Here is a 23,624-nt window from a genome sequence, read left to right as displayed (position 1 = left end):
TTTAAAATCAATATTTGTATATTTTCTGTTTGTTGCTTCTGTTTTAAAATTACAGCCTTGTAACACTTGCCAAAATTGCTCAATATAAATTTAGATATGAATTAATACATTTGCAAAATATTTTGCAACACTGAATATTCACTCATGTATTCTGTCTTATTCAATAGTTACAAAGAATGTCCTTCCCCGGTTCACAGGCTGAATCTAGAAATGGCTCTTTAACTAAAGGGTTAGTCCATCCAAAAATGAACACATTGTCATCATTTACTCACTTTCGTGTCGCTCCAAACCTGTTTGACTTTCTTTCTTCTACGGAAGCTTTCAAACTTCAAAAGGGCTCAAAAGCAACATAAAAAAGTTTTATAAAAGAGCTCCACCTTTTTATGTGTAATATATTCCATGTCATACAGTAGTTTTGTGTGAGAAACACATGGAAAGTTGTTATCAAGGTGAAGAATAATTGAGTCATATGGGCATCTTTCAATATACTTTTTATGGTGCTTTTGCTTCAGTCCCCAAACAGCAACTACTATATTTTTCTTAATTCCTCATTTTGGGTTTCATTGAAGAAAGAAAGTCATATGTGTTTTAACAGGATGAGGTTGAGTAAATGATTTCAATTTTAGTTGAACCCTTCAATAAATAATTAAAATCCACTCTCTGGGAAGAGCATTATGATTATGAGAGCATTACTAATGACTAAACGTGTAAATTAACACAGGTAAACAAAATGACAGAAAAAATGGACTAGCCTCCACAAGAAAAAACAAAAAGGGAAAAAGACAGATATTACACACATTTATATGTGTGTGAACACAGATCTTTGGAATAATAATTTGATTGTGTGCCCACATCAGTCATACGAATCTAAATAACAGTCCAACATATAGAACATATAAAATATACAGTAAGACATTCTCAGCTGATCTCTGTGTTTCTCTCTCTCTCTTGCAAACTTCTTCAAGGCAGAATTTCCAATTACCAGCAGCAAACAGGCAGAGTTTCTCTTCAGATCTTTTAAAAGCTGCCCAGAGCTTTGGATCATTAGAGCCACACTCAATAAATGGCAGTCAAGACAAAATCAGAATAAAAAAGTCAGCAGCCTCACATTCAAAGAAATAGGATTCTGTCACTGAAGGCTTTTTGAAAGGATGGCAATTAGAGAACGATTTTACACATTTATTTAGGATTTAATATCCAATACCATCCATCCATCCATCCGTCTCTCTCTCTCTCTCTCTCTCTCTCTCTCTCTCTCTCTCTCTCTCTAGTATAATGTAGTGAACATTTGACCTGAATTACCTTTAGCAGCCACACATGGCACTCTTAACCTCTTTCCACAGCATCTATAAAGCAACATACAGTGAGTATGTGAAATTTAATTCAAATGTAACAGCACACACCTCTAGAGCAGCTTAACACACATTAGCACAGTGTCTCAAAACAGAACTCTTAAAGGTCCCATTGCATGAAAATTTCACTTTATGAGGTTTTTTAACCTTAATATGAGTTTCCTTAGCCTGCCTATGGTCCCCCAGTGGCTAGACATTTTGATGGGTGTAAACCAAGCCGTGGGTATTTTTGAGAAAATAAAAGCCCAGACGGGCGAATCTAGAAATCTTCCCCTTATGTCGTCATAAGGGGAAAGGGTACCTCCCCTTTCTCTTCTTTGCCCGCAAAAAGAATTTGGCCCGCCCATGAGAAAATGAGCTGCGCGAGCGCGATATTGGTTTTTCCTCGAAAGACATCATGGCTTGCAAACTTGCGAAGCATGGCAGTTGCTCAGTGTTTGGTTGTACAAATGAACACAAAAGTATTTTTTTAGTTCATTCATCCGAGCCTCTGAAGAACCAGTGGGTTATGTGAATTTCTGATGTGTAATTGTTCAAGTTCAGACAGATAATCTTTCTCTCAAAGTCGTTCAATACTGTTTATGCATCAGTAAATCAAGCCAGTGACTAAACGATCAACTTCACGTCGTTTCTCTTAGTAGGATGAAAATAATCTTACTTAAACTGTGATTAATATATATACAGAAAGTGATCAAAGAACTATCCCTTTCCAATCGCCCAAGCTGTCAATCACCCAGCGCAAGTTTATCTGGACACTTGCCAAAACTCGTTATGAAATCAATGACGCTGTTACACTGCACAACGAAGCTCTTACTGTACTTACCTCATGTTTGCATTGGTGAAATCATTAGTGAGAGTGCAGAAACTGCGTTGCAATGATTAGATCTTTATTCAGGCGATCAACAGGCTGTCATCTGCTCAATGCTCATCACTGCAAACTTTTATGTGATGGGAATAGATCTAAATACTTAAAAAAAGTCACACGATTCGTTAATCTTGATAGCTGTAATAGTAAAAACATATAATAGCTGTAATAGTAAACGTTTTCGAGAGAGTTCCACATGTAATGCTAGATATTTCATATGCAAGCATGTCAGCCAATCACAGCAGTGGGCGTTTACACTGAAGTCTCACAGCAGACACGCCCCTTCAAACAGAGTGTTCAAATCAGAGGCTAAAATCAAGCTAGGAAATATGCCTTTTATTTCTAAATTATAACAACTTTTGATCTAAAAAACATACTAACATTATAAGGGCACCCCAGGAAACATTCTAAAATAATAAAAAAACCCATGCAATGGGACCTTTAAAGAACAGCATCATGCATGCCTAATAATGTACCAGTGTAATACACTCTCATATATCAGCATCATCTATTTTTTGTCCAAGGCATGTTAGTAGAGCTAAAATTGGAGCAGTAATGCAATCTAGATGTAAAACCGCACTTGCACCATGGTGTGTTTAACACACTAAAGCTTGTCTGAATAGCCTGCTGTGGATCAGCACAGACCTCTAGGCAGATTTCCACTGAGGTTATAATACAGTGACCAGAGGTCCACACACACCCTGGGGCTTTTCTCAGAAGGTACATTTCTGGTTCATAATTGCATGGATGATGTAACAGAAAAAAAAAATCCTCTGTGGAAAAAGTGTTTGTCCTCTTACCAATTTAACAAAGTTACTCTGAGGTCCTTAGAGGACAAAAATATCCATGTCAAAAAACTCTCATAAAAATTTGAAGCTTTGGAGCACAAACTTACGTTTGGTCTCATTTAAAAAAATAAAAATAAAAAACCTTGGCCACAGTAACGAACACAATTATAGCTGCATAATTTATAATACGCAGAAGCAGAAAACAGGAGTAAAGCGAGTATTTGCTTTATAGGCCAAACCTGAGATGGCACAGTATCTGGTAAAAAGATTTGCCAACATAACGAAAGCCTATTAACAAAGATTGCATCATTTTATAAATAAATGGCCCTGAGATAAAAAAATTAAAAAAGTTTTATAAAAAAAACATTTTTTTTTTTTTTTAATGGTGTTTCAATGGGGACATTTTTTCTTTAAGGTCCTGAGTGTAACTATTATTTAATGTACCTAGTGTAAAATAGATTTATTAAAGGAAATGGGGGGGGGGTACAACAATTCCAATAAAAATACACACTTGTGCCAAATTGAAAAAATCGATTTATATATGAATATATTCATCTTCTACCGATTTGCATCGATTCACAGATTTCAAAAATCGGTTTTCTAAAGTGTTACACTTCTTTAACTTCGCAGTACTACTTAAAGTTACTTAAAGTTATTGATGTTAATCACAATAAGCCGCGAACAAGGACTCAATGTGCTGCTCGCGCTGACGCACAGCATCAGCACAGCACAGCACAGCATGCGATCTCGAATTCAGTTCTCTTTCACAGCTACACACACAATTATGTCAAAATGCACATCGGGTGGACTGTGGAACATTCGATGTAAACAGAGTCTGTTATGTCCTACGCAAATGAAAACAAAAGGGAGAAAATTGGACGTGTATGAATTTATATTTAATTCATACAGTTTTATTTTTACATTTGATTATTCAATTTCGGTAGTATTTCTTACTACATGTTAATTAAACATATGCTACTGTACCTGAAACACTTAAAGTTTGTTTCATTTGTATATATTTTTTTTATTGTATTTGTCCTATTGTTTGTAATTTGCTTCTTTGTTCCTATTTTTAATATCAAAAATAAAATAAAATTGCTTGCCTTGCTTAATTAAGACTGTGTGTAATGATTGTAGTGAGCTTAGAGGGCATTTGTTTTATAATATTGGTTGACTAAAATGGTAAGAAAAACTAAATAAATTTCAAGGTTCACATTTAATTCAGTAGGATTATTTTCCTTCTAGACCTATTAAACTGTCTACCGCAGTCAAATAAGAAAAGTGACACAATCTATGCACATATCGAATCGAAATTTGATTCAAAATCGAGAATCGATTTTTAAACAGATTGTGACCTCAAGAATCGATTTGAATCGAATCGTGAGGTACCAAAAGATTCCCACCTCTACCAAATTGCAAAGTCAAAAAAAAAAAAAAAAAATGTCAATAAGGATGCAAAAGGGTTAATTGACACTAAATATGATTTTCATTTACAATAATCAGTACTAAAATTCAGCGTTCGTAACTTTCCACGGCATCAGTTGTACGCACATTCAAGTTCCGGCAATATCCTGGTTCTTGGCTGGTTTTGATCGAATCATAGAATCAGTGATAACAGCTGCAATTATATCAAACTGATTCGCAAATGAATTGTCCAGTGCAATTTGTAAACCAATTCAACAGGTTTATTGGGAAGAATCAGCTCCTTCAATAATTGGACATCACTCTTGTGTCTCAGAATGGGTGATTTCTTCAGCTCGAAATAACAAGGAAATGTGATGTAGTGAAGCAAAAGTAAAAGTAAAACTTTTACTTTTAAAAAAGTATGAATTTCAGTGATATACATTTCTAAAAGCTGTCCTAGAAATATCCCTGGTATTAATTTCAGAAATGTTGGCCTTTGGTATTGCTGATATTTCAGAGCTCTGGAGAAGCTTAATAAGCTTGTGCAATCTTACTTGGCCTATACACTCCATTATTAACATTTGTGATTATGTAATTAAATGTTTTAATCCTTGTGAGGCCAGTGTTTCCTCAAATCACTCTGACCGGTCTTTATTAATTACCAGAGAAATGAGGGGAAATGCATTAGTTCCATTAAAACAGCTGATAACATGAGCTGTGCAGAGAGCAGGTTACAGAAAACAGCTTCAACTCACATTTCCACAAGTTTCTACAGATTCTAAAAATAGAGACAAAAGGAAGAGGCCTGGACCCTGGAGACCAAACCCCCCACCTCTCCCTCTCCCTCTCCCTCTCTCCCTCTCTCCCCCCCCCCCCCCCCCCCCCCCCCCTCCCCCCCTCCCCTCCCTCCCCTCCCCTCCCTCTCTTTGTAGTGAAAACTGAACTGCAGGATATTTCTAAGAGTAGCTTAACAATATGAAGGTTAAATAAACACATTCTGGCAAAAATCATAATCAGGATTTTTTAGTCAATATTGAAATCACAATTATTTAACACGTTTATTCGTGAGCGACATCACGATCTCAAGCAAAAATAATCAAGTCTTATTTTAAATATCAGTGACATTTCACAATTATCAATACTTGAGCAAAAACGAATACTGATACAGCAAAACATTACATTCTTGCTTGTATAATTTATGATCAACATTAAAAACAAGAACTCACACAGGGTATGTTTTTGCACCGGAGAGAGTTTGAATCTTAAATCGATCTCTATGCACAGTCTGTGTCTATATTTGTTCTTAGTTAAGTTCTAAATCCACACATTTACAAAGGTACATTGATTTGCAAAGGCAGACACTCTGCACACAACCTATCATATGCTCACTGCTTGTGTGGATGCAGTCAGTTTTGAACGCAAAAGATGAGGTAATTTGATTGGATGCCATGTATTTATGTCATTTTACCTGCTAGAAATACAAGCTCAGTTTTCATGTTATTTTAATGTGGGGTAGAATTAAATGAACGGCAAAACTCAGCATTTTGTCCGTGTACCTCCTCTGTCATCTCGCACACCCCAGTTGAGAACCACTGCCTTAAGACATAACCCACTGTGTTTATGTGAATATTCCCAAAAGATATTTTGACATTTTTGTGTGTACGCGCTTTTGCGGCTTAATGCACTTTTAATATCACTGTTTAATATCAAACATGTCCCGCATTTTAGAACACTCACTTATTTGGCTGATTTGGATGTTAAGTTTGGGCTTTTAGGGAGGAACGAAAGCACACCGCTCTGAAGGAAAGGAAGGTGCGCTAGACGGAATGCGGCAGCGGCACAATAATCGTTTAACCTCAATTGTCTTGTTTTCTTAATCGTTGGAAGCCAAAATTGAAATCGGAAAGCAATTGCGATTAATCGCACAGCCCTAGTTGGAAACAAATTTTTACTAAAGTAATGTGATAATACCTCACACACCCCTCTCTCACTGCCAGAACCACATCTGATCTGATCTCAGATCCCGGAGGAACCATCTAATAGCCCAAACTGGAGCTAGGTGTTAGCAGTGTGAAGGTCGTGGGTTTGATTCCCGGGGAATGCATGATCTGATAAAATGTACAGTACTGTGCAAAAGTCTTAGGCATGTTAATATGGTTTCTTCAAGCATCTTGGAGACGTTCCCGCAGTTCTTCTGGATTTAGTCTGTCTCAGTTTTTTCTGTTTCTTCATGTAATCACAGATGGAATCGATGATGGTGAGATCAGATCATCCTGGCTGTTGTCAGGACTCCTTGTGCATATACAAATCTCACTGGATTATTACAATTAATGGCAAAAAGAATGTTTGAAATATAAACTGATATTTCCTACTGACACAACTACAGCCAAAGATTTAAATAACTGACTTAAAACCTTTTATTGGGGGGGGGGGGGGGATATTAACATTCCTAAGACTTTTGCACAGTACTGTATATCATCAATACAATGAAAGTATTATTGGATAAAAACATCTATTAAACGCATAAATAGAAATGCAAATGTATAACATCTGATCTCAGAATCACCTCAAGTCTGATCTCATAACAAAATCACTTTGGGTCTGATCTCATAACAGAATCACCTCAGGTCTGATATCATATCACCTTAGGTCTGATCTCATAACAGAATCACTTTGGTTCTGATCTCAGAACAGAATCAGCTCGGATCTGAGCTTGGATCAGAATCCTCTTGGGTCTCAAACAGGCAAATGCCAAATACAGTCATGTCTTAATTGTTTTGCCTTAGAGTGCTGTCCTGATCTAGTCTAGTACATTAAAAATGGGATGAAAACAGTAAACAGTATGATATCATCTTTAACCTTCTGAAATTCCCACCAAACTTCAGAATCATGCCACTCTAATGAGCATTGAGTATGTGTGTGTCCCCTGCAGAGTTTTGGCATCATGTCTGACAATCTTCCCTCTCGTTCTTTCTCTTCTCTCTCCCTTTCTCTAAACGTCCATCTGTTCTTCTCCCCTGGGCCCTTATTATTCACTCCATCCAGGGGTTTCACTGCCCTCTCCTCTGATTCTGTCGGTGTGTTTTCTGGCCTCTGTTTCCAAACACAGAGAGAGAGAGAGAGAGAGAGAGAGAGAGAGAGAGAGAGAGAGAGAGGAGAGAGAGAGAGAGAGAGAGGAGAGAGAGAGAGAAGAGAGAGAGAGAGAGAGAGAGAGAGAGAGAGAGAGAAGAGAGGAGAGAGAGAGAGAGAGAGAGAGAGAGGAGAGAGAGAGAGAGAGAGAGAGAGAGAGAGAGAGAGAGAGAGAGAGAGAGAGAGAGAGAGAGAGAGATTCCCCTCCACGCTCCCTGGAAACTTCGGCACCATTTTGTTTCCAGCAGGTGTTGAGCTCTACTGTAAATAGGTCACTGATCCGGATCTGTAATGGTGGTTGGAGAAAGTTTGCAGATTGATTTTTTTGTGGAGAGTCGAGCAACTGGAACACAAAGGGGCTCTAGAGGCTGGGAATATCTCCAGCCCGATCCGTCCCGTGACCCCAGAGTCACTCGAGACTTCCTGTTCAGCCAGGCATGATGGCCGCACGCAGAGCGCGTTCACACGTACAGGTGAAAAAAAGCTCTTGCTGCAGGCACATGTAAATATTGCACAGAGCAAAAGTGCTTTTGTTTGTAATGTGAGACACTGCATCCATCTCTGACGCATCAAACATTATTTCACATTTGACGTGCCCAAATATCCACATACTCCAATGAGAAATCATTATTTTGATTAATAATCTGTATTTCCTTGATATATTTTACTGGGAAAATAAAGATTAATTTACAATTCATTATTTTATAATAATTGTTTTGTACATATTTACATTTTAATACAATTCATATTTAAAGCCCAGAGCTGTAATTTTATTTATAAGCAGTTTTCCTCATGAGGACCACAAAATGTCAAGGATTTCAGATATAGACATCTTTGTAGGGACATTTTGTCCCCATAACGTAGGGTATACCTGAACAACAAATGCACACACACACACACAGCTTTTATCTATTTATTTATTTATTTATTTGTTCGTTCGTTTGTTCTTTCATTCATTCATTCATTCATTCAATAGTTCTTTGGGTGATAGGATTTTTTTTTTACGTTTCAGAATATAAAAATCACAGTTATTATTTATTTGAAATGCCTAAAATGTGTGAGTATTCTCAGTTTCCGTTACCTATCTGTTCTAACAGTATACGTGTTTGTATTGATCAAATGCAATGTCACTACAGACACACTCTAAAAAATAATTCAGTGGCTTAGTAAATATCACAGTATAATAATTAACTTTATTAATTCAATAAAATCTCTGAATATAATTGACTTGATGGTTTGAGTTGAACATACCAAAATAATTGAAGTCGGCTGAAAAATAATTACTCAAGTAAAGTATAGATACCCCAAATTTCTACTCAAGTAAGGCAACAAAGTATTTGTACTTGACACCTTTGCACTTAATATATTTGTGACATTTATATCAAAGTATTTGAGAATGGATAATTAAACTGATCTGTTTTAAGAACCACAAATATTACTTAATTCACATTAATATTATTAATATATTTAACACACTCTTAATAAATTGAGTAAGTTTACTCAATCAAAAACAATGCACCCCTCCCCCACCCTCTGACTTGAAGACAACTCAACGGTTGAGTGAGCGCGGGCTTGAACCCTCTTCAGTCTCCAGAACAGTTCTCTCTACTCAGCGTCGCAGAATTGGTGCATTTCCTCAGTGAAATTCAGGTGTGTGTATGTTTCATTTTATCTATAAAATCATTACTGTGCTTTAAATCATTTTATATAATGCAAAACAACATACAGAGGCGCAATGTGACACCTAAATGAGTGTTGCGCCTGTCTTTTCGCGTGATTGAAACGCCTTGCATAAAACACACGACTTTATTCATAAAGATAATAAATATAATTAATGTGGATGATAAAATGTCCTCAGAACTGTGCACTGTTTGTTTATTGGCAGGTGATGGAGTCAGTCGCGTCGCAGCATATTTTGGCAATGAGTGAAACGCAGGATGGCGGTCTAAAGTTAGAAGTTCACCCGCAGAGTGCGAGTCAATCTCAGGCACGAGAACCAGCGCTGATACGTGGAAATGTGATAACAGGCCGGTTGATTACACTTGAATGTTTAAATGTTTAATTTTTTACTTCTAAAATGTTTGTTACATGAGTTTAAATGTGGACAATATTGTATACATGATGTTAAAACAGTGTAAATATGTTGTATTGCTGTACTCATCGACAATAAAGGCCAATGTCATGTACCGGTGGTTGTATGGAATATTTTACAAAGATTTAGAGGAAATAAAAAAAAGATTATATTACTCATAAATAAAAACAGTTAATATTACTCATAAATATTGTTTTTTTAAATGTTTTCCCCCAATTATTTCTGCTCAATTTTATTTAATATACAAAATGCAGTTAATCAGATCAACTTTTTTTTTTCTTACATTTACATTTTATGTAATTGATTTCACTGCTTTAAAATGTAATCAATATTTTTAAGAGTAAAAAAATGTTTCACCAAAAAAATAAAATAAATTGGAGTAAATCATAGTAAACGTTTTTAGAGTGCATAAAGGTGGTGATATAGCCAATTGTGAAAATATCTAGATAAATTTAAGCAATTTTCATGTACAAAATATGAGAATGCTCTGCCTTTTCTGAAGTTACACTGAAGTCTACACAGGTTATTTCGACCCGAACATAACAGGTGTATTTTTTTTTTATTTTTTTTTTGTCATTCTTTATATTAGGTGTCCTTGACTACTATGTACTAACAATATTGTGTTCATATTGTATTGCCAAATACGAGTAGAATACGGTTAAGGTTAGGGACAGGTTAAGTGGTATTGGTTTAAGGGTGGGTTAAGGTGTAAGGGAAGGCTCAACAATTATAGATGTCATTACAGAAATTAATTACAGCTGTAATTACATGCAGGTGTTTTTAATAATATGAGTACAATGTAAAAACATATCTGTACACACAATAAGCGCATTGTATCAAATTATTAATTTAAATGCTGGTACAGAAACCTAATATAAAGTGGAACCCTTTTTTAATTAAAAAGTTTAATTAAATTCATTAAATATATATATATATATATTTTGCTTTTTCACTTTTAGCATCTTTGAAGAGCAATATTTGAAGGAAAAAAGATCACATTTTGCCATTGATAAGTGTCATGCCTGTGTAGCACTGTGTTTAATGTTTATGTCATTTATATTCATCAGAATGAATGTAACAAAGAGCATGTCTTACCTTTTTGAAAACTCTTGGTCACATCTGCAAGCAAATAAAGAGAGAAAGGGGGGAAGAAAAAAAAGAAAGAAATATCAGCAAATGAGCAAATGAAGTAAACAAGGGAACATTGTGAATAATGACCATAGCCTGTAAGAACACAAACGCTCCTGAACCTACAAAACCTCATTTATCTTTCTCTCTGTTTTGGCATTTGCTCAGGTTACATTAATATTTGCCACGAGTCTCTGGGAGACTTTCGTTGCTCTAACTATTCATTTTGAGCTCGATTTATGTCTCATTTTGAGATGTCACTGTTCAATTCTTAAGAACGACAGCAAGAGGAAACTAGAGGAAGAGGAAAGTCAAATACAATGAGAGCGAGTGAATGTGTTTGTGTGTGTGTGACCAGATATTTAATAGGTCACTCTAGACTCATTATGTAAGGAGGCCAGAGAGCAGCTTCACCGTAATGACATCCTGAGAGAAAATCCTTCACACAAGCATTAGTCCAGGTGTCTTTTAAGGGTTATTACTGTTAGCTAAAACTATTTCAAAGGCAAAAATTACCAGTAAAAAAGTCCAAGTCAAATCCAAGTCTATGCTGTTAATTCTGTATGTGTATGTGTGTGTGTGTGTGTGTGAGAGAGAGAGTAATATTTATTCATTCTGGTGCTTAATAAATGTGAGATTTCTCTTTATGTCACTCATGTTTGAAGGTTCCACAGAGACAACATAGCTCAAGAACAAAGATTCCATAATCAGATTATCCCTTAAAAAAACACACTCAAAAGAAAAAGAAAATCCTCGTTCCTCATTCTCACCTTTCATGCAAAGCTCCTTTCTGAATTATTTTACCTGTGACCTCTAAACAAAGACCTGCAGTGAATGCCAGCGCACTGCCGTAGATTTACACCAATACATGAAACAAAGTTATGATCTGTGTAACACAAACACACACGTGCACATAAATATATCTGATTGAGCATTCATTAAAGACAATTCACTGAAACAACCAAAAAAACTCAGACTTACTTTTAATTTACTTTACGATTGTTGATTGTATGAAAAATTACATTTTTGCATTTTTTTTGTAGGGAAAAATAACATTTTGCTACAAAACTATCAAACAAAATCAATTACTTATTTTAAAATATTTCATGAATAAATCACCCATACAGGCAGAACAATCTAGAACGAGTTATCATGAAGAAACTGATATACTGAATATACTGTTACTGATCACCAATGAGCTTTTCTAAAAGCACTTATTAATTTAATTAATCTATTAATCTCTCTGAACAGTAATCCCATTAGTCTTTACATTTCCTATTAATTCATTTCTAAATAGAGATGTTAATTTTGGGGCTGACATTAAATCACATTGATTTGCAGTTTAATGGGTTTTGTGAAGTTTTGCAAACTCAGAACAATTTTCTTTTATAGGCTATTCAATGTAATCAAATTTAAATAATAACGGTCTGATTCAGTATTTTTTTTAATGCATTTATATGTGAGCAGCTCATGATCCAGTGTTTTCAATGTCTCAGAGCGATTCGGTTTACAGTAAAACATGAATTTAAAAACGCAAGTCACCTTCCAAAATTTGTAATGACAATATATACATCTGTTTATAAACCTGCCATCAACAAAAGAGAGGCTTTTCCACCAAAGTGAAAGCTTGATGAATTCAAATACACTTTTGAAAATGAAGAAATTAAGACAGGCATAAATATTACTATTGTAATGTTCATGTTGTCATGTAAAATATAATAATATTATTATTATTAATACACTCTCAGAAAAAAGGTGCAAAGCTGTCACTGGGCCAGTACCCTAAGGTACAAAAGTGAAAAGCTACATCTTTGCACCTTACCCAGATAGCAAGGAATCATTGAAACAATGTTAAACCAATGTTAATGTGTCAATGTTAAACGAATTGAATAAACATCACTTTTGTACCTGCAATTAATGTTAAAAAAATGCTGAAATTTCATCATTGAATCAATGTTACAATGTGATGTTGGTTCATCATCATGCTTGCACTTTCAGAAAATGAAACACAACAACTACAACTGACTTAAAGCCACACAGCCTGAAATCGACTGCAAATAAAATAAGACAATACATTTACATTTTTACATCTTAATATCTCAGCAGAGGAGGATTAAACAACTCCAAAAAGAGTAATACCAGCTTCACTTAATAACCAGATTGACTTTACTTCTGCCGTTCATCTACAGACGTTATTATTGAGAATTAACAGAGGGTTAGATGTTGATGTTTAATTGAAATGTCACCATTATGGTGATCTGTGTTTCCTTTGGTTGGGCAGTTTGACTCTTGGCTTTTAATGTCAGTTTGTGGTCTTTGTAACAGTGTTTACCAAAACACATAATTTGTTGCAAAGGAACCCAGAAACTGTTTCTGTTTTTGGTAAACTGGTACAAAGACCACAAACTCATATTAAGAGCCAAGAGTCAAACTGTCCAACTCAAGGAAATGCGTATACATTTTCAATAAAACTTTAACATTTAAACCTCTGTTAATTCTCAAAAAGAACTTCTGCTGAAATATTGAGAGATGTCTTGTCTTCTTTTATTTGCAGTTGATTTCAGGCTGTGTGGCTTTAAGTCAGTTGTAGTTGTTGTGTTTCATTTTCTGAGAGTGTTTAACCAGTTGTTGAACTAACATTACATTGTAACATTGATTCAATAATGAAATTGCAAAAAACAAATCAACATTAATTGTGGGTGCAAAAGTGATGTTGATTCAGTGCGGTTAACGTTGACACATTAACATTGATTTAACATTGTTTCATAGGTGCTTGCTATCTGGGTAAGTTATAAAGACTTTTATACCTTAGGGTACTGCCCCAGTGACAGCTTTGTACCTTTTTTTTTTCTGAGAATGTATTAATATTATTATTGTTTACTTTTTTTTTTTTTTTTTTTTTTTTTTACAGTACAATAGTAATATATTTATGTATTTTTTTATATAATTTTAATGATACAAAAATAAAATAAAAAAGTGATTAATAATCAGCATCATTTTATTTTTGTTGTTGTTTACTACTATTGAATGGGGGAAAACAGGTCTTACTTCTTTAGCTGATCACATGCAGTTTACAAAGTAATGCTAATGCATTATTATAAAGGTTTTTTTTTTTTTTTTGCAAAACAGCCACTTGATTCTTCCATACTTACTCTTAGTTAGCAGCACAATTAGCACGATTCATTTTGTATGCTTTTCAATTAACCACTCTTCGAGAATTGTACATTCAATTGAACTGTAAAGAGATTATTTGTCACACATCACCTCAGAACAATAATCTGAGTGCAGTCATGTTATGCTCAGCACTGTTTGGATGCGAGTCTCATCTAGCGCAGATTAAGTACACGTCTGCTGTGATTGTGTTTCAATTAACATGTGACAGCGAGCATTCCCTCAGTGCATGTTTCACTTTAACCTGACCAGTAGACCGTTAACTAAACCAGCTGCCTTTAACTGTATAGAGCCAAAATGGCTGTTGGACCAAATCCAAACCACAATAAAAATAAGAGAGAGAGAGAGAGAGAGAGAGAGAGAGAGAGAGAGAGAGAGAGAGAGAGAGAGAGAGAGAGAGAGAGAGAGAGACTTTGACTTTTACAACCTCTTTATTCTACATAAAAATGTAGATATACATTATTCCTTCACTTCACAAACACACATTTTTTAATAAATAAATAAACATATATAAACCATGTTCTTAACACATTCAATTATAAATCACCCATTAAAAAAAAAATCATTACCAATTAAAACCCAACCCCCCATACTCATTCACTGAAACCAGTGCTTCCTTAACACACCATCTCCATTTAAAGAAAATAACATTATTAACATGCTTGTAATATGTATATTCTATAACCACTCGTGCTTCCACTAAGGATCTGAACAATGCCACCATACAAATGTCTCTTCCTGCATTATTTTCCTGATGAGATTTCAGAATTGCTAATTTAGCTTGACCAATGACAAAATTAGCAAGTAGCCTACACATTGTTCTCGTAAAGATTTCTTATAATAACAGCCCAATATAAATAAGCTATTGGTATACAGAAACCCTAATTTTGTTATTATTTTTCTCAACAGTTCAAAAATAGGATCAAGTCTAGGGCAGTCACAAAACATATGAAAAATAGTATCAAGAGCATCACAAAATGGGCAATTCGATGTAATTATGAGATTCATGTTTTTTTTTGTTTTTTTTTTCATTGAATCCTTTAAAGCGAGATTCATCATGGCACTGAGAGAGACTGACAAAGATGTATGCAGTAGAACAACACAAAAGATTTAAAACTTGATAATCACATTAAATGGAAATATTTAAGAATTCATAATAATATTTAATGCTCGGTCTGTAATTATAATCCTGAAATATCACTTTATTTTCTCAAGTGGGCTCATAAGGAATGGCTCCATTGATCTCTGTTGTTCCTAATAAGCCACGCAGCTCAGAAACAGGATTAACTGAATTCACTGTGTTCAGAACATGCTTCCATTTGGTCACTTTAAACACTTACTTTATTTTCGTTGGAGGGAAATAATGGACTTTCTGAGAATCCATTTGACAATCTACAGACTATATACTACACACATGTATACTGACATCTATCCTGATAGATCCAGATCAAATAGACAAATAGATGTTTTTGTCTGAGACAGTCATAATTTTGGTCTGATCACTTGCTAAAACTCCCCCGTAAACTGATGCTTTATTGAGAGAGTATTCTGTTGAACAACACACACACACACACACACACACACACACACACACACACACACACACACACACACACACACACACGTCTGGTTTACTATCTTTGTGGGGACTCTCCATAGACGGAATGGTTTTTATACTGTGCAAACTGTATATTCTGTATATTCCCCTTAAATCTACCCATCACAGATTTTTGTTTGCATTTTTACATAAAAAAAAAAAAAAAAAAAAAAACTAATTATGTATGATTTATAAGCCTGTTTCTTCATGGGGACCTCAATTTATGTCCCCACATTGACACGAGTCCCCATAAGTCTGTATGTGCATTCAGGGTGAAGTCCCTACCGGGGAACGCACACACACACACACACTGATCGATTAGCAGGTGAAACGGGCAACAGAAGTGAATCAGTGAATCACAGGCTTTTCCTCCACACTCATTTATTAACGCTGATAGTTTGACTTGACTATTTTTGCTTACATGTATTTTCCAGCAGTTCTGTTCGAGGGGAAATATAAGCTTTATGTTTACCTCGTCTCATTTGGATAATGTGTCATATAAATGCTAAGCTCAGGGATTTCGCCTTCTCTGCTGTATTAATGTTTGATCCATTTCTTACTGTGTTTATGAATTTCTGCGCCATTTTAAACATGATGCAAATGAACAGCAGCAGAATATTAGTTCTGAAATTCTCTTTTTATTATTCTCTCTCTCTCTCTCTCTCTCTCTCTCTCTTTCTCTCTGCGAGGACCAGTTTGAGTTTTAGACCATTGGAGTGGGGACAAAGAAAGTAAAGCGAGGACATTTTGGCCGGTCCTCGCTTTCTGAGACCCCTTTAAAGGCCTGTTTGAGGGTCAAGACTTGGTTTTAGGGATAAGGTTATAATTAGGTTAAGGGTAGGTTTAGGGTTCGGGTTCGGGTTAGGCACTTAGTTGCGATGGGTAAGGTTAGGGTAAGCGGCTAGAGATTGCATTGTGTCAATGAAAGTCATCATAAAGATAGATGTACAAGAATGTGTGTGTGTGTGTGTGTGTGTGTGTGTGTGTGTGTGTGTGTGTCGAGTAATACTTGTGGGGATGATATTGCAAAAAGTTGCCTCATTAAAAACAACTCGAAGAACAACTTGTCCTCAAAAGCATAAAATGTCCCAAAGAGACTCAATAATGTCTTTATTCACTTGTGAAGAACCGCAGGCTGTTAGTCTGAGTTGGAGTCAGTAGACATGTCAGTCATCACTGCTATCTCATTTATTACTCATTAACTGGACACTGAATTTTAAAGTCAAAATGGACCATTCTTATTTTTGTATGGAATATTGCAGTGTATGATTAATCTGTGAACATCATATTGTTTTTAAATACATGTTTCTCGTGATATTTAATAAAATAACTTCTCCTCCCTCATGCAGCCACATATCTTCTCTTCTCTGATGGCGTGAGGGCAGGACAACCTGTCACTCACATGAGATCCACCAATAGTAAACTACAACAATCCAACCATCCAAACAAATCCCCATAGACAAATTCAAGTCCAATCCTACATTTGTTCTTGGTCCAGAATGATTCTTTGTCCCTCAGTTTTTGTTCAATCCTGCTATCTTACAGTGTTTCTGACATCATATTTGAAAGTATGACATCATAAGTATTGAAAGTAACATATTATGAGGGAAATTTTATTTATTTAGCAGATAAAATATTTTCTGGGCGCAAAGCACAAACAATATTGACTACACAATGATTGTAATGCAATGATATTTGGTCAAGGTCTTTGTTTAGACATTTCTGTACATTCAAATTCAAAAATTCAAAAGATTCAGAATGTTAAAGGTATTGTAGGTAGGATTTTTATAAAAAACTTATTTTCCAAATTTGTTTAAACTTTATTTATATATCAAAACATAATTAAAATGTAAGTACTCTGAAAAAGAAAGTATAAAAATCGAGTGTCTGTAGACCTCTCACGACTGTTTTAAAGACAGCTCATTATTTCCATTCACTCCACCCCCTCCCTTCTGGGCTCCTTCCAAAGCCACGCCCCCAAAACACATGAACGCGCGACGCCGACCACTGAGCTGAAGATGCATTATTTACCTGAGACGAGCAGAGAGGAAGGAGCGCAGTGCATGTAGTGACATCATGTCAGAATCACATGTAATAAAAAAAATCAAACTTTATCATTATGAAGATAAACAAATAAGATGTATTTTAGTACTCACTATCAAGCTAGCATATTGATATTGGTAAAGTTTAAAATATATATTTTTTGATTCGCTAACGAGCTAGTTATCTATAAGGCAAAGCTTAAAACAGGTTGCATGATACACGTTTTTCCATTACCATCATTTACACTGTGATGAAGATGAATTTCGTGTAAGATTCATAACATCTTCCCGTGGGCTCACCACCTACAGGAGGGACCGTAAGGGGCCGGTGCTTAGAGAATCGGGCGGCAGTCGAAGGCGGGGGCCTCGACAGCCCGATCCCTGGACACGGAAACTAGCTCTAGGGACGTGGAATGTCACCTCGCTGGCGGGGAAGGAGCCTGAGATTGTGCGTGAGGTTGAGAGGTTCCGACTAGCGATAGTCGGGATCACCTCTACGCACAGCTTGGGCTCTGGAACCACACTCCTCGAGAGAGGATGGACTCTTCACCACTCTGGAGTTGCCCATGGTGAGAGGCGGCGAGCTGGTGTGGGTTTGCTTATAGCCCCCCAGCTCAGCTGCCATGTGTTGGAGTTTACCCCGGTGAACGAGAGGGTCGCTTCCCTGCGCCTTCGGGTCGGGGATAGGTCTCTCACTGTCGTTTGTGCCTACGGGCCAAACGGCAGTGCAGAGTACCCGGCCTTCTTGGAGTCTCTGGGAGGGGTGCTGGAAAGTGCTCCGACTGGGGACTCCGTCGTTTTACTGGGGGACTTCAACGCCCACGTGGGCAGCGACAGTGACACCTGGAGTGGCGTGATTGGGAGGAACGGCCCCCCTGATCTGAACCCGAGTGGTGTTCAGTTATTGGACTTCTGTGCTAGTTACAGCTTGTCCATAACGAACACCATGTTCAAGCATAAGGGTGTCCATCAGTACACGTGGCACCAGGACACCCTAGGCCGTAGGTCGATGATCGACTTTGTAGTCGTTTCATCTGACCTCCGGCCTTATGTCTTGGACACTCGGGTGAAGAGAGGGGCGGAGCTGTCAACTGATCACCACCTGGTGGTGAGTTGGATTCGATGGCGGGGGAGGAAGCTGGACAGACTCGGCAGACCCAAGCGTACTGTGAGGGTCTGCTGGGAACGTTTGGCCGAGTCTCCTGTCAGAGAGATCTTCAACTCCCACCTCCGGCGGAGCTTCGACCGGATCCCGAGGGAGGCTGGAGATATTGAGTCCGAGTGGACCATGTTCTCCACCTCCATTGTCGAAGCGGCCGCTCGGAGCTGTGGCCGTAAGGTCTCCGGTGCCTGTCGAGGCGGCAATCCCCGAACCCGGTGGTGGACACCGGAAGTAAGGGATGCCGTCAAGCTGAAGAAGGAGTCCTATCGGGCCTGGTTGGCTTGTGGGACTCCTGAGGCAGCTGACGGGTACCGGCAGGCCAAGCGGACTGCAGCCCGGGTGGTTGTGGAGGCAAAAACTCGGGCCTGGGAGGAGTTCGGTGAGGCCATGGAGAAGGACTATCGGCTGGCCTCGAAGAGATTCTGGCAAACCGTCCGGCGCCTCAGGAGGGGGAAGCAGTGCCCTACCAACGCTGTTTACAGTAGAGGTGGGGAGCTGTTGACCTCAACTGGGGATGTCATTGGACGGTGGAAGGAATACTTCGAGGATCTCCTCAATCCCGCTGTCACGTCTTCCATTGAGGAAGCAGAGGCTGAGGGCTCAGAGGTGGACTCGTCCATCACCCAAGCTGAAGTCACCGAGGTAGTCAAGAAACTCCTCGGTGGCAAGGCACCGGGGGTGGATGAGATCCGCCCTGAGTACCTCAAGTCTCTGGATGTTGTGGGGCTGTCTTGGCTGACACGCCTCTGCAGCATCGCGTGGCAGTCGGGGACAGTGCCTCTGGGATGGCAGACCGGGGTGGTGGTCCCTCTTTTTAAGAAGGGGGACCGGAGGGTGTGTTCCAACTACAGGGGGATCACACTTCTCAGCCTCCCTGGGAAAGTCTATGCCAGGGTACTGGAGAGGAGAATCCGGCCGATAGTAGAACCTCGGATTCAGGAGGAACAGTGTGGTTTTCGTCCAGGCCGTGGAACACTGGACCAGCTCTATACCCTCTACGGGGTGCTAGAGGGTTCATGGGAGTTTGCCCAACCAGTCCACATGTGCTTTGTGGATTTGGAGAAGGCATTCGACTGTGTCCCTCGTGGCAGCCTGTGGAGGGTGCTCCGGGAGTATGGGGTCCGGGGCCCTTTGCTAAGGGCTGTCCGGTCCCTGTACGACCGAAGCAGGAGCTTGGTTCGTATTGCCAGCAGTAAGTCAGACTTGTTCCCGGTGCATGTTGGACTCCGGCAGGGCTGCCCTTTGTCGCCGGTTCTGTTCATAATTTTTATGGACAGAATTTCTAGGCGCAGCCAGGGGCCGGAGGGTGTCAGGTTTGGTGACAACACGATTTCGTCTCTGCTCTTTGCGGATGATGTTGTCGTGTTGGCCTCATCAAGCCAGGACCTTCAGCATGCACTGGGACGGTTTGCAGCCGAGTGTGAAGCGGCTGGGATGAGAATCAGCACCTCCAAATCCGAGGCCATGGTCCTCAGTCGGAAAAGGGTGGCTTGCCCACTTCAGGTTGATGGAGAGTTCCTGCCTCAAGTGGAGGAGTTTAAGTATCTTGGGGTTTTGTTCACGAGTGAGGGAAGGATGGAACGGGAGATTGACAGACGGATCGGTGCAGCTTCTGCAGTAATGCGGTCGATGTACCGCTCTGTCGTGGTAAAGAAAGAGCTGAGCCGCAAGGCGAAGCTCTCGATTTACTGGTCAATCTACGTTCCTACTCTCACCTATGGTCATGAGCTTTGGGTCATGACCGAAAGGACTAGATCCCGGATACAGGCGGCCGAAATGAGCTTTCTCCGCAGGGTGGCTGGGCGATCCCTTAGAGATAGGGTGAGAAGCTCGGTCACTCGGGAGGAGCTCAGAGTAGAGCCGCTGCTCCTCCACATCGAGAGGGGTCAGCTGAGGTGGCTCGGGCATCTGTTCCGGATGCCTCCTGGACGCCTTCCCGGGAAGGTGTTCCGGGCGCGTCCCACTGGGAGGAGACCCCGGGGAAGACCTAGGACACGCTGGAGAGACTATGTCTCCCGGCTGGCCTGGGAACGCCTCGGTGTCCCCCCAGAAGAGCTGGAGGAAGTGTCTAGGGAGAGGGAAGTCTGGGGATCTCTGCTTAGACTGCTGCCCCCGCGACCCGGCCCCGGATAAGCGGAAGAAGATGGATGGATGGATGGATGGATTCATAACATATATGGTGTTCTGCATGTAAGAGTTTCCATGATGAAAGCATTGTTGACTCTGATGAGGACTACACTCCAGAGACAAGTACCGCATCGTCAGCTCGAGGACAGGTCCGGGGTCGAGGGCGAAGCAGAGGAGGTCGTGCAAGAGGCCGTGCAACTAGGGTCCGAGGATATTGACACGCGTTTTATTCAAAGACTTTTTGTTCATTACCTTTTCTAGTACTGTCTTCCTTTTTTGCCTTGTTTGCCTTCGCTAACTGCATATGCCGGTAATGTGAATTTTTGATTGCTCTTTCTCTGCCATTGTTTTGCTATTCCTAGGTTCCGTGCCTCTTGAATTCCTCAAATCAAACGGGTGCGCGCGCATATGGGCAGATCCTGTGTGGCAAAAGGGTGGTTGCCATGGTTGCGAGAGAGTGACAGTCGCCTAAGCCAATCCTTTGTTTCGTCCCGAATGGAAATAATGAGCTGTGTTTAATACAGATTAAACGGTCTAGAGTCACTCGATTTTTATACTCTTTTTATCAGAGTACTTACATTTTAATTATGCATTGATATATATAAAAAGTTTAAACAAATTTGGAAAAAAGTTTTTTATAACAATCCTACCTACACTACCTTTAACACTAAATATAAATTATTATTATTATTATTATTATTATTAACAACAATAAAGTCACACATCATTCTTTGTGATGTGATTACAAAGCAAACTTGAAACTTATAGTTCTAATTTACTCTATTATTTAAAATTATTTTCTATTAAAAATATAAATATAATGCAGTGCTTTACAATGTTAAGTTTAGGTTTAGTAGTGATAAATAATTGTTTATACTTTGTACATTTCTAAGCATAGCTTATGATTAGAGGTGATATACAGTGAGGAAAATAAGTATTTGAACACCCTGCTATTTTGCAAGTTCTCCCACTTAGAAATCATGGAGGGGTCTGAAATTGTCATCGTAGGTGCATGTCCACTGTGAGAGACATAATCTAAAAAAAAAATAATCCAGAAATCACAATGTATGATTTTTTTTACTATTTATTTGTATGATACAGCTGCAAATAAGTATTTGAACACCTGAGAAAATCAATGTTAATATTTGGTACAGTAGCCTTTATTTGCAATTACAGAGGTCAAACGTTTCCTGTAGTTTTTCACCAGGTTTGCACACACTGCAGGAGGGATTTTGGCCCACTCCTCCACACAGATCTTCTCTAGATCAGTCAGGTTTCTGGGCTGTCGCTGAGAAACACGGAGTTTGAGCTCCCTCCAAAGATTCTCTATTGGGTTTAGGTCTGGAGACTGACTAGGCCACGCCAGATCCTTGATATGCTTCTTACAGAGCCACTCCTTGGTTATCCTGGCTGTGTGCTTCGGGTCATTGTCATGTTGGAAGACCCAGCCTCGACCCATCTTCAATGCTCTAACTGAGGGAAGGAGGTTGTTCTCCAAAATTTCGCAATACATGGCCCCGGTCATCCTCTCCTTAATACAGTGCAGTCGCCCTGTCTCATGTGCAGAAAAACAACCCCAAAGCATGATGCTACCACCCCCATGCTTCACAGTAGGGATGGTGTTCTTGGGATGGTACTCATCATTCTTCTTCCTCCAAACACGTTTAGTGGAATTATGACCAAAAAGTTCTATTTTGGTCTCATCTGACCATATGACTTTCTCCCATGACTCCTCTGGATCATCCAAATGGTCATTGGCAAACTTAAGACGGGCCTTGACATGTGCTGGTTTAAGCAGGGGAACCTTCCGTGCCATGCATGATTTCAAACTATGACGTCTTAGTGTATTACCAACAGTAACCTTGGAAACGGTGGTCCCAGCTCTTTTCAGGTCATTGACCAGCTCCTCCCGTGTAGTTCTGGGCTGATTTCTCACCTTTCTTAGGATCATTGAGACCCCACGAGATGAGATCTTGCATGGAGCCCCAGTCCGAGGAAGATTGACAGTCATGTTTAGCTTCTTCCATTTTCTAATGATTGCTCCAACAGTGGACCTTTTTTCACCAAGCTGCTTGGCAATTTCCCGTAGCCCTTTCCAGCCTTGTGGAGGTGTACAATTTTGTCTCTAGTGTCTTTGGACAGCTCTTTGGTCTTGGCCATGTTAGTAGTTGGATTCTTACTGATTGTATGGGGTGGACAGATGTCTTTATGCAGCTAACGACCTCAAACAGGTGCATCTAATTTAGGATAATAAATGGAGTGGAGGTGGACATTTTAAAGGCAGACTAACATGTCTTTGAGGGTCAGAATTCTAGCTGATAGACAGGTGTTCAAATACTTATTTGCAGCTGTATCATACAAATAAATAGTAAAAAAATCATACATTGTGATTTCTGGATTTTTTTTTTTTTTAGATTATGTCTCTCACAGTGGACATGTACCTACGATGACAATTTCAGACCCCTCCATGATTTCCAAGTGGGAGAACTTGCAAAATAGCAGGGTGTTCAAATACTTATTTTCCTCACTGTAACTGAGCATTGAAACTTTAAATTTCAAAATTCAAATGTATTGATCACAAAACCTTATATTGGAGGGTTTCACTCGTGGTGCTTCCCATATGGTAGTTATGACCTGATACTTTGAGCCTGAGGTAAATAAATAAATAAATAAACAAACAAACAAGTATGTACAGTATGTATGTATGTTACTGAAATTGAATATTGTCTTCATTCAAACAGCTAGATAAACGTGTGTGTGTGTGTGT

General features: G+C 38.8%; 1 protein-coding gene across 13 annotated transcripts in view; it reads right to left on the bottom strand.

The window, feature by feature from the left end:
- LOC311079646 (receptor-type tyrosine-protein phosphatase delta) overlaps positions 1-23,624 on the bottom strand; it is a 687,052-nt gene that overhangs the window by 487,729 nt on the left and 175,699 nt on the right. For all 13 annotated transcript variants that reach the window (XM_084109251.1, XM_084109252.1, XM_084109253.1 and 10 more), the window contains exon 3: positions 10,726-10,749. The gene's annotated coding sequence lies outside the window, so the exon portion shown is untranslated. The remainder of the gene's footprint in view (positions 1-10,725; positions 10,750-23,624) is intronic.

Source organism: Abramis brama (assembly GCF_963993115.1).
Source record: "Abramis brama genome assembly, chromosome: 3".
Taxonomy (NCBI): Eukaryota; Metazoa; Chordata; class Actinopteri; order Cypriniformes; family Leuciscidae; genus Abramis; species Abramis brama.
Note: the sequence above shows the minus strand (reverse complement) of the source record. Positions and strands in the feature narration are given on the sequence as shown.